At 30.7% G+C, this 14,221-nt stretch overlaps 3 long non-coding RNA genes across 3 annotated transcripts; all 3 read right to left on the reverse strand.

Annotated features, from left to right (window-relative positions):
- Positions 1-3,140: 3,140 nt before the first annotated feature.
- LOC132722591 (uncharacterized) lies at positions 3,141-4,712 on the reverse strand. The gene is made up of 3 exons (XR_009624629.1): positions 4,538-4,712; positions 3,791-3,863; positions 3,141-3,232 (listed from the first exon to the last, which is right to left on the reverse strand). It is a non-coding gene; the product is annotated as an uncharacterized LOC132722591 (long non-coding RNA).
- Positions 4,713-5,894: 1,182 nt separating this feature from the next.
- On the reverse strand, positions 5,895-10,383 carry LOC132722593 (uncharacterized). Its single transcript, XR_009624631.1, has 4 exons — positions 9,505-10,383; positions 8,988-9,059; positions 8,493-8,639; positions 5,895-6,424 (listed from the first exon to the last, which is right to left on the reverse strand). It is a non-coding gene; the product is annotated as an uncharacterized LOC132722593 (long non-coding RNA).
- A 752-nt stretch (positions 10,384-11,135) lies between these two features.
- On the reverse strand, positions 11,136-12,693 carry LOC132722592 (uncharacterized). The gene is made up of 3 exons (XR_009624630.1): positions 12,623-12,693; positions 12,202-12,355; positions 11,136-11,273 (listed from the first exon to the last, which is right to left on the reverse strand). It is a non-coding gene; the product is annotated as an uncharacterized LOC132722592 (long non-coding RNA).
- Positions 12,694-14,221: the final 1,528 nt, after the last annotated feature.

Here is a 14,221-nt window from a genome sequence, read left to right on the forward strand (position 1 = left end):
GAAAATTCTATTGTAAGCAAGTTACCTTGACCTTGCACCTAGATCTAAGCTATCCATACACCATGTTTGGATTCAATAGGCCTAAGCAAACTCCAATTATTGAGCAGGAACTGAATTACTACAGTGACCTTAACCTTGATCACAGACACCTTAGTAGCAATCCCAAGCTTAATAAAAGCTACCAACACACCAAGTTTGGCATCAATAGGTCACCTCGGGACGGATATTCCGATCCGAACCGCAAAATATGACAGATATTATTATTCTTTTTTTTTCAAAAATTGGATTGAATAAAAAAAATTTCTTTTTTTAAATAAAAGACATCATGCACTATTTTCATTTGCTTTATGCGTATAAAAATATAAGACGAAGAGGTCACTCTAGACATGCAGAACTCATTGTGAAGTCTAACATTAATAAGAGTTGATGATGTATAGTTATATTGACAAAAGGTCACTTGGGAGGTTCTCATAGTTGTTTTTCAATACTTTGACTACACATACAAAATAAATAAAAAAACGTTTTATATATATATATGTAACTTGGCAATGAACATGTACCGGGTATATGTTTTTGCTAATAAAACATTTGATTTGACTTTGAAAATTTAACAAATGGCATAGATATTTGTATTTCTTACAGCTTTATATTTTTATGAAAGAAAATGTCCAAAGTTATTAATGAGAAAATGTAATCAGGACTACTAATTAGAGTACTACTTTGCCTGCTGAACTGCACGTAAATATTGGGCAAACAGATTTGTGACAATTATTCTTGTCCAGTTATATTATTATTGGTTAAGCATTTAAACAGAAGTACATATAAATGGCCAGGCAACCACAATGACTCACAGCCTCAAACCAGTATACCAGCTGCATAACTTAGTTGTACAGAGGTATAATAAAGATCTTTAAGACATATCTCATTGTTGTAGATTTTTCAATCCCTACAGTGTCATCAATTAGTCCACTAGAATGTCTCATTCCATTTTCATGTTGAGAAAACAAATGTCAATTCACTGTCCTCCCAGAAGTTTGTGTCTCTCTGATAATAAAAGAAATATATATTAATATCATTTATTATTATCCATTTAGGAGATAGATATCATTTCGAGTGTATTGTTGTAAAATAATGCAGGCTTTCAGTTAAAATGTGCAGGAGTATAATCACAAAGACCGATATGCCTGAGTGATTAATTGGAAAGCATTTGAACAATAAACCATGCATTTTTATACTACAATGCAAGAAAAATTAATATCTATTTCCATTCATATATGCTTTTTTTAAAGAGAATTCATAAAAATATGTTGAACTACATTGAGCATAAAAGTAATTTCCCTGACGTCATTTGTTCTGATTTCATAACTGACGTCATATGATGTGTAAGCATTTTTTTATGCTGTGCATATATCATGTAATAATGCACTTGATAAGCCCTCTCTGTTTGTTAAATATATTAAAATTATGTATATTATTAATTACTAATAGTGTGAAGCATGTTTTAATAATACATATATCACAAAAAACAAAATATCTATCACTTTTTGTACACATCTCAAATAAAATATTGTAATATACTTTGCCTCATTAATTTTAAAGGGATACTCAGGCAAAATAATGACAAAAATATAAAAATTATCTTCTGTACTCAAATCACCCTAAAATGACATTTCTTAAAGTCCCAGCATGAATTTCTGTATAAATTCTATATATTTTGGGTTTGAAGCTTAAAAATAATTATATATGTTGAACGAAATTTAGACGCCAACAGAATCACCGAATAGTTAAAAAACAAGTCATGTGATTTGAACAAACCCTTGAAGTTACAATAACAGGTGTTGTGGATATTGTATGATTGAAATAAGTCTAAGTAATTGATTTGACATGTTCTTTAATGTTTCCAGAGTACACAGTGACAACTATTGTGAAATCTTAGCGCTCTAACCTGACCCACGCGGGTCAAGTTAGGAAAACACCATTTAATTCTTTATATGGAGAAAAGTTTTGTTCCTTTGACTGTTTAGTGCATTTATTTTGAGGACATTTACAGAATAATGAATGAAAAATTAAAAACTAAGAAATGAAAATTTTGCCTGTGTCTCCCTTTAAATGAAAAATTAATATTTGTCAATTATTTTTTATTGGCAGATTTTACATTTTAATTTTGCATGTTATATGCATATAAAATGTTCCTGTGACAATAAATTGCAGGAAAATTATGTAAACAATGAGAGCACCCTGAAATAATTTAATTTGACAAACTTATATGATTTCATGTTTTTCTAAGTTCTAGTAATTTTATTCTACATGTATTAACTTTAAATTTCTACAGATAAAAACATGGGTAATGCAAAAGAAATGCAGTGTTATATTTTTGCTTAAGAAACGTTTTCAGTATTAATCCTCAACATACTAGATATCTGTACTGAACTTGTCCATTTCTTAATATATTTATTACCATTCATTATTGTACAGACTATAATATTACAGTGCAGACCATCTTGGTTAATACATGGTACAAGCAGACGTACGGTTAGTTAATACATTAGTCATTTTTTATATATTTATATGCTGATTAAATGCTAGATAAAAACAAATTATTTGTACCATCTTATTTCAACACAATCACATACATTACTGACATTCACAAATAAATTGTACTGGAAATAATAAATTATTTCAATAATCGCGAGCATTTGATTTACCTGATAGAACTATCATGTTCATTTTGTAAATTGACTTATATGAACCTGGAAAAATAAAGAAATTGGTACTATATATTTTAATGGTAGTGAAACTTGTTTACTAAACCATCTGTGGGTTTTGCTGTTTGAAAGAAGTTAAAATCATGCAACACTTTTACCAGGAATTTTCTCAGTTGATAAATTGCCATAAATCAGTCATAATCCGTGCTTGAACAGTAATCTCTAATGACTAAGAGATCTTAAATATATATCTATTGAGTTTCAAGTGAATACCTTTAATATTTTTGAAAACTGTTGTCGATGTAAAACATATAAAATAAATACATACACTCAGAGCCTTTCTCTAGCTATTTTGGGGAAAAAATTCCCCTGACTTAAATTGAGGGAAAATAATGCATCAGTTTCATTCTAAGAGTAATTAACATATATATTTACCAATTGATCTGTATAGGTAAGTCTTTTTTATAAAATAATTACATCTTAAACTTCACAACAGTACAATAGTCCAGACATCAACACTCTGTTTCCTATAAAATACAAAAAAACTTAACACAGAAATAAATACAGAATATATTTTCATAATACAATCTTTGTGAAAGTCCTTAAATCTATAATGTACAGTAGATCTTTTTCCGGAACCAAATATCACAGTGTATATTAATTTATCAATTAAGTATTTCATTCATTCATTCAATTTTATTTATTCAGAATAAAAGTATAAAAGTATTAATATACTTTTGCTGAATGATAATGTATAAGAGAAATAAAAAGAATAATACAACTCAAAACAAAATTGTTATTATTGTGAAATAAATATAACGCATAACTGATTTTTATGTGACTGTAAAACTGTTGACAAAATTTCACCATTGATGAAATTGTTAAATAAGTAGAGTAGTAAAATAATTATACAGTTGTAAACCAAGAATATAATAGTTAATGTATTAGCATTTCTCATTTTAAAATCCTTTGCACTGTCCCCTAACTACTGTCAAACATTGTTGATATGTCCGCAGTCAATCGCCTGGAACAAAATTTGTGGTAAAGTTAATTGACTAATAGAGTTTTGTCTGTTGCATTCTTACCTAATTTCCATTTAAAGATTCCCGGATGCTGGCAGGCAGTACATCTTAAATCCTTCCATCAAGAAAAGAGGTCCTGAAGAATACACAAAAAGCAACTTTTGATTTTATCATATAACACAAAACTACACAGATGTAATAAATACACTTTGAATAATACAAAACAAACCATTGAGATGACTTGAATTGGGTTTCTACAAAACTATTTTCTATCCCACACCAAGTTGGGTCTATTTCTGTACAGGGGTGACAACAACAATAGCCATGTACGGAACATTAATCTTTCTATGTTGCTTTATCATTCACAATATCAATATCAACACATCAAGTCACTTAAAAAGCAAATTATTTGTATGAAACAAAAAAATATCAGTGATTGTTTCTATCGTCATGATGCCGAAATTTTAAGCACAGTGCTGTAACAGACAAAGAAACACATTTCAAAAATGTGCACGCAGATCATTCCATCGTTCAAATTTCTTGTAGCTAAAATAATTCAAGGTCACATGATCCCAAGAAAACAAACATGTTTACATCGGTAAATTAATGATGAGAGAATTTACACACCTTTTTTAAATAATGAAACAACAAATTATAAAATATAATTGATACACGACACATGCTTATTTAGAAGACAGAGCTTCTGTTGAATAGGTCAAGATCATGTTTTCTTGCACATTTAAGTGGCACAAATTCCGGGTATAATTTACTGAAAGTGGAATTTAAGGACTCATATTTTTTTTATTTTACCTGGCAACTGAATTCCACGAATTAACAATCTTACCGTTCACAAACCACCAAATTTATGCCCTGAAATTTAAATGATTTTGCAGTACCTTCAATACTTTGTGCTCTGGTAAACCAAAAACACAAACCTTTTCTTTAGACCTGCTATTACAGGTTTCCCTCGCTAACTTATAATTATAGAAACTTATATATCTTTGCCACATTCTTTTGCAATGAAGTACATAATACAGTAAACTTCACATATAGCGCACACGGTTATAGCGAACTTCCGGCTATAAGGAACAAATTTGTTTGGCCCGAATTTTGCCCTTCTTTATTTAATGTAAAAAATTACGGTTACAGCGAACACGGTTATAAGGAATTATCGCTTATAAGGAACTCATTTTTTAGTCCCAATGCCATAAAAAGTACAGAAAATTACACTTTTATAACGAACTCCAAATATTGACTATCCGTAAACAGATCACGCATTTTCTACTTTCGTTTTCATCGGCACAGATTACAACTTGGCCAAATGTAGCGGATATATTAGGAACAAATAATGACGATGACAGTCAATTTACCGAAGACGAGATCTATTTACATTTAATTTATCCGCCGGTTGTGTCAAAAAATGAAGCTATTGATTGTTTGCACTACATTAGGTCATACTTCGAGTCTAATGCACATGTTGAAAAAAGAGTTTTTAAAAGTTTATTGGATATTGAATTTAACCTGAAGAGTTGTAAACAATCCCAAACTAAAATTAGCGACTTCTTCAAAGCAAAGTGATTATTTTTGTGCATGATACTGTATCATTAATAAATAACAATATTGCATATATGGGACATATCATATAATTATCTTATAGATATATTTATACATAAAAATTATATTAAAAAGAAACAACATTGCAATTATTCCTTAATCAATATAAGGGAGACAACAATGACGAACTCAATAGTTATTTCTCTTAATCAAATGCTCTTCTTAATGGAGGACGATGGTAAACAATTAGTTCATTATATGTAAAACTGTTTGCTATAAAAACTTCTGATACAAGGAACTAATTCGCTATATGCTTACAAGGAACTCCGGATATAAGGAACAGATTTTGAATGTCCCATTGAGTTCGTTATAAGCGGAGTTTACTGTATGTTGAAATCATATCACAGCCTAATTAATTTTAACTTGAACAAGTGCTGTCAGCAGAGAGGTGTTGCTGACAAACATTATATATTTGATGTTACAAAAACTTCCTTCAAGAAATAAACAATTAAGAGTAATTCTGAGAGTATTGGTTAAAAAAATGGCCATAATTCTGGCAAAATATCTAAGTTAGAGTTATGGGCCAAAAAATGGCCATAATTCTGGCAAAATATCTAAGTTAGAGTTATGGGCCTTGGATAATTATGCTCTTAAGTTACTGTGTGAAGTTTCAATTATTCCCTTTAGTAGTTTTGGAGATACCAACATGCATGCAAAAACTTACCAAAGTGTGACACCAATGCCTGGGTGTGTACAATAGCTCACAGTTGTAGACCATAATTGTAAACTCAAGTATTGCAAAGACATTATCAATGAGGCAATCATTTTGTGGGTTTTCATGGACAGGCTAATCCACATAATTGAACTTGACCAGTTATATACTTTTATGTAATCAGAAAAGTGTATTGCTTATCAAAATGCCCGAAAATAAACAAAAGTAAATGTCACATAAACTTTTCTAAGCACTTACACGGACATTTCATAAAATCACCATCTATCTGCTTGATATTTCAATGTGCTATTGTCCTTAAATACAATGCCATATGCCGTCCCACAAACACACTTGTCTAACCCTGTGTTGCTGGCATCATGACACCAGCAACATGCTGGACTCACGTTTGTACAGATCTGTACATCTTGTTGCTGAAATGGAACAAATATAAACCTTTTCTCTACACATGCTGATCAACATTCCTGTAAGGTTTCCTGACTGTAGGTCAGTTACTTTTTAAGCTACGTGCGACACAAAAAGAGAACGGATGGATGGACAGACAAGGGTAAATCTAAATGCCCCTCCCCCTAAAGTGGGGGCACAATAACCAGAAACATTGCAGGAAACTGCAACTACTGTCTCAACATGGATGCTGCTATCTTTTTTTCTTGGCTATATCCCGTACTGAATGGTAATATTTCTTGAAATCAGTTGCTATCAAAATGTTGTCATTTTCTTGGTTATTTTTAGTTAAGTAATATATTTTGTATTTCTTATTATGAAAATGTCTCGTATGGAGCTAAAGTGTGTCACACTATTATACCTGTATAGTATACTGTATTAAATTTCATACAACAATAGAAGTATACAAGAGCGCCATGATGGCCCTGAAATCGCTCACCTGTATATAGGCCCCTGGGCCAATGCCAATTTTAAACCAGGGACTTTTATTTGAACAAACTTGGTAGACAGCCATAAGAAGATGTTTCATGATAAATATCTAAGCTCTAACTCTTTGGAGTTTTAAAAGAAGATTGTTTTAGTTTTTACTATATACATATAGGAAAAGACAATGACCCCCCCCCCCTGAGGGGCCAATTTTGACCCCAGGGCTTTTATTTAAACAAACTTGGTAGACACTAACTAGAAAATATTTCATGCTTAGTACATGTAGTATCTAAACTCTAGCTCTTTTGTTTTTTTAAAAGAAGATTTTTTAAAATTATACTCTATACAAATTAATGAAAATCAATGACCACCTGGGGCGGGGCAAATTTGACCCCAGGGCTTTTATTTGAACAAACTTGGTAGACATTCACTAGAAGATGTTTCATGCTTAATATCTAAGCTCTAGCTATTTTGGGTTTTTAAAACAAGATTTTTTAAGTTTTTACTATATACAAATAAGGAAAATCAATGACCCCCCAGGCCTGGCCAATTTTAACCCAAGTGCTTTTATTTGAACAAACTTGGTAGACACTGCCTAGTTGATGTTTCATGCAAAATATTTAAGCTCTAGCTCTTGCGGTTTTCTAAAAGAAAATATTTTAAGTTTTTACTATGTGCAAATAAGGAAAATCAATGACCCTCGGGGTCGGGTCAATTTTGACCCCAGGGCTTTTATTTGAACAAACTTGGTAGACACCCACTAGAAGATGTTTCATGCTTAATATTTAAGCTCTAGCTATTTTGGGTTTTTAAAAAAAGATTTTTAAGTTTTTACTATATACAAATAAGGAAAATCAATGACCCCCGGGGCGGGGCCAATTTTGACCCCAGGGCTTATATTTGAACAAACTTGATAGACACTGCCTAGTTGATGTTTCATGCCAAATATTTTAGCTCTAGCTCTTGCGGTTTTCTAAAAGAAGATATTTTAAGTTTTTTCTATTGGTTGCCATGGCAACCAGAGTTCTGCTTGGAATTAAATTCTTTGAACAATTTTAAAAGTTGACTACCAAAGAAATATTCCTGTGAAGTTTGGATGAAATTGGCTAAGTGGTTTATGAGGAGATGTCGTTGAAAGTAAAAGTTTACGGCCGGACGCCGGACGAAAAGCCATCACAAAATCTCAACCATGTCACTTTGTGACAGGTGAGCTAAAAAATCATTCACTACCATACATATTAAGATGTTATACTGCAAAGAATATTTTGCATGATGTTAAAGTTTTTATGGGGAAAAAAGATATAGTTGTGACTCTCTACAATGGAGTTTAGTATATAGTATAAATAACGTCATAATTTTCCCCAAATTGACTTTCATATATATTTTTCCCCTCCCTACCAGCGCCCAGCATCTCCCCATTTTCCTAAAAACCTCATTGGATTTGATGAACATGTGAAACTATGGTCTAATGATCTTTATATTGACTTTTGGTGAAATTAACAAGGCCACCATTGTTCATCGTTAAAACTTCATGTTGCTAACTAGCGTACAAAATTAACACATGAAACAGAAACAGACATAGATACATTGTAAATGAAATAAATAAGTTACCTGTATTTGTAAAGTGACTAGTTCCCCTTCAAGATTAACTCTGTTAGGTGTTTGAGCATGGAGAGCATTTCTCTTTGTTCATCTGTATAAACCGGATCTCTTCTTCCCTAGTTTGCAACTCTACGTTACCATTCCGGATCATTTCATCTACAAAAGATGATATTAAACTGATAAATCTATGAGAAAGAGCCTCAATTCCCAAAATATATGTGCCATTATTTAATAAGAAAAGGAAAGTTAATTGCTGCATTTTGACATTTTTCTGCACTAATTTTTTGTTACTTTACCAAGTATTCAAAATACACAATTTGATTTTATAAGTTTTATTGCAGAAAAAGACATTTCAGAATGAGATTCATAATTGTCTGATGTCATTTTATAATTTTAACATGTAGTATGTAATTCAAAATGTAAATTGATCTATTCATTTAATGATTAAACAAAAATCAAAGTATGTACATTTGTATTTTAAGATGAATATACAAAAAGCTTTACCTTGAATGTTAACTTTTTCCTAGAAAATGCACACCTCATTTCTTTCAATCAATTTTCTTTCTTTCAATACCTCTGTGATAAAATAAATACAGTAATAGTTAATTAAAGAAATGAAAAAGTTATGAAATATACACTATGCAGTTATGCATTTTATTATCTAAATCAGTATTTGATATATCACATGTTCAATAATAAATTTACCTATTGCAACATGAGCAATACATTTATCAAAGGTTATTTGTGCAATAAGCAACATTTATCACCTCTGTTTGGTTGCTATAGAAACTTTATTTTAGTGGCCATTATTTACCTCAAGAAGTTTAATGAAGAGAATTATGTGCTTCTTATATTTAAACATTGTTTATAAATGTTCATATACATAATACTTTACAAATAAAATTGACTGTACATGAACAAACTAAATTTGAATCTGTAGATACTTTATTCTAAAACACTTTCTCTCCATTGAGCTAGGCTACAAATGTTATCACAGTCATCAAGAAACAATCATACAAACCTCTCATTCCTATGTGTTATGGCTTTTTCATATCTATTTCTTAATTTTATCATCTGTTCCTATGCCTGATTAATCATAGTGTTTAATTTTGAAATGTCCATTTTCTGTTGTTCACGTTTTTCATGCATTTCTTCCTCAATTCTTTGCTGCCTGGCAACCTCATTCCTGAAACCATCTCTCATTACTGTTTATATGTTTTAATCTCTGTTTTTGTAGATGTCTGAAATATAGCTATCATCAGAACAAAATGAAATGAGCAGTTTATGTTATAAAAAGAGACATTCTACATTCAAATGACAAAATACTAACCCAATCATAGCAGATGAAATTTGTAATAACATTAAAATGTAAATACTAAAATTGAAATAAACGTGCGTTGACGCTATTATATCATAAAATTTTAAAAAAGATTCATGATGTATATTTAAAACAAAACACATACATTAAATCCTTTAGCTTGGAATGTATTTATCCAATTCTACATGCTTTACGTATGTGTTTTATTTTTCCGGGGCCAACTACATGGGAAATGCTCAGAACCGTTCAAAATTCGAATTTTAATTGATTTAAAAAAGCTTATCATTTGAGATTTATTAACTCAAGAAAAAAACAACATAAAATTACTCTGCCAAGACCCTCAGAAATTCTTAGAATGATTTCAGTTTGACGGTAGAAAAAAGATCAGTGACATCAGAATTTTTTTTTTCAAGCTCACAAGTTTATAAAAGAATATCAGGCACTTAACATTATTCTCTCAAAGAAATATAAAAAGCATTTATCAATATAAACATTAATAAAACAACATTTTCTCATATTCATTTTGTGTTTTCTAAGTTAATTTGAGGGTTAAACTGAATGACATTTATTTGTTTACATTATCATAACATTGACAACTGTCCATTTCTTAGGAAGGGCGACAACCAACCCGGGTGTAGATTTTCCAAGGTTTTTGGCTCAAAATCCTTGGAAAAAAACCTCGGAGTATTGGAACAAGAAAATGCAAAACTTTGCTATTAAAAAAAACTTGGAAAAATAGGGAGAGGGTGAAAAACCTTGTAAAAAATTTCCGAGTTTTTTAAAAAAAAAACCTTGTAAAAAGTAAGACCTCGGAGTATTGGAACGATTTCCAAGGATTTCAGAATAAAAACCTCGTAAAATAATTTCCGAGGATTTTGTTTAGAAAACCTTGGAAAATGAGTGACCTCGGAGTATTGGAACGATTTCCAAGGATTTTTAAAGTGTTTCCGTGGTTTGTTTTCCAAGGTTTTTAAATGAAAACCTCGGAAAGTTTCTCACAACTGGGAATACTGTTACATTTTCGAGGATTCTTACTTAAGGGCATCAGAGAATTTTCCAAGGTTTATTTGAGCAAAAACCTTGGAAATTTCTAGAATATCCATGGAAAATCAGAAAATATAACATCCAATGAAATATTCTGAAAAGAGCAATTATATTGTCCTTTTAAGGAATTAAGAAACTTCTTTGTAATAATACAGAGCAAAAAATGATCACATGACTCACTTAAACATTTAATGTCAGTGTGAAGTAAATAGTAATGCACTACAAATGAAAAGTTAAGTTAGAAGTCTTTAATGGTAAATATTACACTCAATCTTCAGTTATAATTTTTTGGTATCCGGTTAAATTTTAATGTATTCAAATATCTATCTTTTGAATTCCTGTTCACTCTTCATGATTTTTAAATGTCCCTTAGTTTTTCCCTCACCATCACAGGGGTCACATGTGGAAAATGCTCCAGGATACAATTCCTGAAATAAATAAAGTAAATATTTAATAAAGTACAGCCATTGAAAGAAGTTAGAAAAACAATTATATAAAATCACCACTGGGCGCTTCCCCTCTCCATTGGGCGCTTCCCTCTCCATGTGGTCAGGATCAAAGACTTCAAACTGGCTGCCTTACAACATTGTATTTTTGACTCCTGAAGCCAGGATGGGCTTCTTCCCTCTGAGGGAGCTATCCAGCCCAGGATTAAGGAACACCTGTGGTTATACTGAGGACAGTTCAGTATGTGTAGGCAATCAGAATTACATCATTTAATTTCTTTTTTATTAATCAATAAAAAAAATGATACATTCCTTAAACGTTTCCATAGACAAAAATATCAGTTCACTGTCGATATATATTGTTTTAAAAAATCAGCACTTTTGTGAAATCCAAAACTACTTGAATTACAAGTTGTTCAAGACCATTGATTAAAATGAAGGCTTTAATATTTTCAAATGACCTTTTCTGTAGTTACTTTTAAATGTTTGTCTACTGTTTTGAAATAGTGAATTTAATTTTTTTCATGTTGATTTCTTATTTTTCTTCATCAGTACTTAGTGTCAGGATTTCAAGAAAACTTTGGTAAGCAGTGTGACAATTCTGCGATCTTAAGAAAAGAAACGATGTCTGTTACTATTATTTTAGATAATGTCATACTTGATGTTACAACCTAAAGCACTCTAAAAATATTGCAAAAAATAACGCTTTTCATAAGGTGATTCTGATTTCCTACACTAATTGTATCTGTCTGCTCAAAGTGACATCTGCATCAATAAAGCTGGAGAGTCATCATGTAACATTAACAGCATTTCCAACAAAGTATCAATAAAAAAATCAGTTCCAGAAACCTTCATTCATTCAAATTTCAAATTGAAACTTTCAAAACCTAGTTTTAAAACAAAAACATACTGTAGTATATTCCTTGAAGCCTTTCCTGGTCTACAGTTGGCTTCCTTAATCGATGCCTGGATGCCAATGATATACTATGATAAAACACAGCAAAGCTGGATTGCCATCTTCTTGTAGTTTGGAACAGTCTTGCAAACTTGCTTACAAGCTGACTCTGTAATTAAAAATTTGTAGATTCAAATAATAGATGAAAGATGAAAGTTTATAAATAATGTCATCATAGTTTCATGCACTCATCTTGTTCAATACAATCATAGACAAAAATAACATTAATACTCATAAAATATCCTCTAAACAATTGTATTTAAACTAGCTTACATTTAGGTTAAAAATATAGATCTAAAATAGTTTGTATTTAATACTTATTTGAAAAAAAAAACAACAACAGATTTTATGCATAAATGTATCTAAAATTATTTACCTGAACCTTTTTACTATCATGTTTCTTTTGTTTATCTTCCTGTCCCAGGTCATTGATCTTTAGGTTCAATTATAGTCAAAATATATTGACGTGCCAAAGCTTGATTCCGAGATATTTTCGTTCTGGGGCAGAATCTCGCTTTAACGTAGAGGCGAGATATTGCCCAGACACGAAAATAGCACAATATCTCGTCGCGCAGTACAATTAGTTGGACTAGGTTCAATTACAACAACCAAACATTTCCTGAATCTTGTAACACTTAGATAAATGTTTTCTTTGAAAATTCCAAAATATGCTCCCTAACATTTAAAACAAGATATGTCCAAAATTGCCTAAAATAAATCCAGGTTTGCACTACTTCCAACTATAACCACTTGACCCATTAATGTCTGAGATTCAAATTTTTCAACAGTATAACTGAAGGGGCAATCATAATGTGAAACAGGGGTGATCCCAAAATATCAAAGCCATCATTATTTTATTTTTACATTAATTTTATTGAAGGTACAAATATATCAAATGATAAATAAAAGTAAAACTTGAAAATTATGAGAGAATCACGGTTGCAGTGTCATTTTAGACTGTTTTGGATTGTATAAAAACCCAGACTCCCCCTGAATAATCACATGGAACAATCTGGTCTATCCCAGAATGCTCAATGAGAAGATTGATCATGCATAGATTATAAGAGGGAACCACCTGGGGTGCCATTAGTTTTATCTGATCAGTGTGTTATATTCTGTGTGTGAAAACTTAGTGGATGCAGTATTTATTTATCTTAATTATAAGAAAGTATCAAGCATACATATTTTACACATTAATTGTACATAATTATATATTAAAAGGACAGTTAATAACTATTTATGTTTATTGTACACATAATTAATGGCAGAGTAAATTGTTATCTGAATGTATGTCACAGACTTGCTTAGTAGAATATACTATTTTATATGGCATAAAAACATATATTAAAGATTTATTTAATAGCATTCATATTTCAGTGTTGCTTACAGGCTGTCAAGAAACCCTAAGTTAAGTCTATATATAGAAAGAAACTGCAGGAAAAATACTGATGCATTTAGAAACTAATAGACATAAACACTGATTGTTTCTTTTTGTATAATTATAAGTTTTGCTCTTTTATCTATTCTTAAAAATGGAGAAGATATCTAGTAACAATAATTATAATAATAATAAAAAAATATGAAAATAAAAAAAATATAAAATTTTCAAGTCTTTCTGATCATCAGTTATTTGAATAATCTTTATCTTATTATGATTAGTTACAATACCTTTATAGCCATTAATAAAAGGTATTTTATGGCCACAAGGAATTTACATTGTATTTAACTTTTCCATGTTTTCACACTTAAATTTTTTTAATTGATTCCTCCCACAAAAATGGCTTCAGAAGATTAAAGTACAAATTTACTGAAAAGGAAGTTGGCCATTGACAATGTCCATACTAAAAATTGATTCCCTGGACCAAATCTCTCCTTTCCATGCTGTTGGACAATTGTTTGCTCTGACCATGGATTAAGAAATATCCAATGGCAATCTACAGTTCAGTTGTTATCTTGCTTTTGATGCCCATTATAA

Source organism: Ruditapes philippinarum, unplaced genomic scaffold, assembly GCF_026571515.1.
Source record: "Ruditapes philippinarum isolate M1 unplaced genomic scaffold, ASM2657151v2 ctg8807_1_1_1_1, whole genome shotgun sequence".
In the NCBI taxonomy this organism is placed as follows: Eukaryota; Metazoa; Mollusca; class Bivalvia; order Venerida; family Veneridae; genus Ruditapes; species Ruditapes philippinarum.